Here is a 2861-nt window from a genome sequence, read left to right on the forward strand (position 1 = left end):
GAGGCCTATTTTTACAATACACGTATAATACATGTATACGTATATATGTAATTGAACAAACATATTTAAATGACTAATCAACTCCAATGTCACAAAGAAAACTACCTATGTAAGAATTGATACAAAGTTTGCTTCAAAAAATAATAAGAGAGTTTCGTAATTTATGTAACTATGTAAGATTATATTTTATATAGTCATTTTTATGATATTTATTGACTTATCGTAGTATTAACGAATTTGATTTTATATAAAAAAAAAGACTGACCTTACATACATATTATATTCTCACAAACATATATACGTACATATATACGTAAATTTAAAAGATCAAAATTATTACTGTTTTCTTAAAATTCATGTTTTAAAAATTATTTAATATTTAGATAAATGTTTTGTTGTTTTTTGATGTCCTGATCAATTAAAAAGCGCATTGAATTATTAAAAAGGGTACTAGGATAATTGTATATTATTTATTTATTTTGAAAAAGCTCCATCCATATCTAGTAATGGAATTCGGGCAAGTGGGTAGAATTGGTAAGGTACTAAAAGCTATTCGATAGTCCCAACAGATGCTTGCCACGTGTTAAAGCTGACCATAAACCCTCTTGTATATAAGGTGCTCCCACAGAAAGCTTCCATAACCCATATACCACAATTCGTCAAACCCTTTATTCTTGGCCATTCGTTGAGAAAACTCATCAAAATTGAAACTTTCTTCATTTTTCTTCATTCGGTTTATCATCTTATCTTTTGATGGAAAAAATGTGTGAATTCAAAAATAAAATCTTTCAAGATAATCATCCTGAACATACCTGGGGTTTCATGGAAAAGTCGGATCACGAATCCTTTGAAGGAGCTTCAACAATCTCAAATGGATCATCATCAATTTTTTCATGTTCTTCATTAGATACAACAGACGATGCTTCATCTTCATCTTCAGTTAACTCAAATAAATCTTCTCTACTTGATTTATCGAGCCTTATGTCCGAGTTACCTATCAAGTAAGTTTCTGAACAAAACGATTTGAAATTTGAGTTTTTGTTTTGTAGTTTTGATCAAGAATCTGTATATTAAACTGGGTTTGTTTTTGTTTCCAGAAGAGGGTTATCACAGTTTTATCACGGGAAATCAGAATCATTTACATCTCTTGCAAAAGTGGTGAGCATAGAGGACCTTCCAAAGAAACTAAAGAATCCGTACACCAGGATGAGGAAGATGAAAACTAATAGCAAAAGCTATGGAGGTGGTTTAGATAACTACAAGTTACACACACTCCCTAAATCAACAATTTCAAAGAAACTTTCACCTTTTTTAAGGCAAAGAAGTTTTGCTAGGTCGTGATCAGCAAAACAACTGATGGTATTCGAAATTCTAAAAACTCAAGAACCCTCATCAGTCATCATCAATTCACAACAGTTCTTGGGAGTTTTGGTTAGTTTATTATTTAGTATGAGATGAGATTTAGGAAATTTTGGTAGTATGTTTGTTGGAGATTTGAGATTATATCCTAGTCAAATGCTTGTAAAGAGTTTTTATGTATATATATGAGACATGAAATGATACATGTGCAATCCTTTTTGTTTACTAAGTTGTTTAGCATATCTTTTGCAGGAGTTTTCTATTAGGTTTAAGGAAAATGTCCAAACCATAACAAAAGTTATCACCACATTACCCAAACCCTTGATCCCTAAAATAGTTTGTATCGTCCCAACAACGAAAGGAAACAAATAGAATGCCAAAACAATAAGATAACAATGTCAAAAGCAACCAAACAAACAATAAAATCAATAATCAACAAAATTTTGGTATGGTGATCTATGAGAGAGAGAGCTACTAAAAAAATGTGAAATACCAATAGAATCATTCCGTCGGAAAATACCGACAGATCACCAATAGAATGAGACGTCCTAATTAGTGACAAATTTGTTGGTGATTACCGACGGTCAACAACTAAATATATTTTATTTCGGTTGTCGAAATCCGTAAGTAAACATAAATATTATAAAAACACAATGTCAGGGTCATAGTCACATAGTTCGCGGTATGCTCCGGTACGGGAACGAGGATCGGGAACGCGGTTCGCCAATTAGGACGTATCGGATACGGTGGGGGTAGATTCATTTCGGTACGGCGCGGTACAGCCTGGTACAGTGTACCATGGATTCCGATACGGTGTCCGAGTACCGAGTCACCACCATTGCAGGTGAGTGCATAGTTACTTTCATCTTACACATAGATATGAAGTATTTTATATAAATTACGTGCTATGTGTACATATTATTTGAATACTTGCTTTCTATGCCGGATGAAAGATTTTATACATGTTTTAAATGATTTAAACTGTATATGTATTTTATATCTACGAATATGTTGGGTAAAACATGGGTAGATGAACGATGAGAGATGAAAGATGGTATGAGTAAACATTGGCAGCTATAGACTTAGTGCCTAATAAAGAACATCAGCAGCTATGGACTTAGTGCCTATTAGATAAACACTGGTAGCTATGGACTTAGTACCTGTTAGAGAAACGTTGGTAGCTATGGACTTAGTACCCATTAGATAAACGTTGGTAGCAATGAACTTAATGCCCGATAAATGAAGATTAGCAGCTATGGATTTAGTGCTTTACGAATGAGCATTGGCAGCTATGGACTTAGTGCTTGTCATATGAACCCTGGAAGCGATGGACTTCGGAATGAATGAATGCAGGATAGATGATTCTTAGGGTAGACCCTTAAGAATAACGAAGATAATGGGGATGGGTAATTGGGTTGATTGTTTTATGTTTAAACATAATAATTAAATTATTGTGGGTTGAAAACCCTATGTACTCACCAGGTTTTCCAACCTGACCCACT

General features: G+C 33.6%; 1 long non-coding RNA gene across 1 annotated transcript; it reads left to right on the forward strand.

Moving 5' to 3' along the window:
* The first annotated feature begins 512 nt into the window (after positions 1-512).
* Positions 513-1584, forward strand: LOC145113928 (uncharacterized). The gene is made up of 2 exons (XR_013710894.1): positions 513-1001; positions 1098-1584. It is a non-coding gene; the product is annotated as an uncharacterized LOC145113928 (long non-coding RNA).
* Positions 1585-2861: the final 1277 nt, after the last annotated feature.

The sequence above is a fragment of the Lactuca virosa genome, chromosome 5, assembly GCF_052849685.1.
Source record: "Lactuca virosa cultivar CGN04683 chromosome 5, Lactuca_virosa_CGN04683_v6, whole genome shotgun sequence".
NCBI classification, from domain to species: domain Eukaryota; kingdom Viridiplantae; phylum Streptophyta; class Magnoliopsida; order Asterales; family Asteraceae; genus Lactuca; species Lactuca virosa.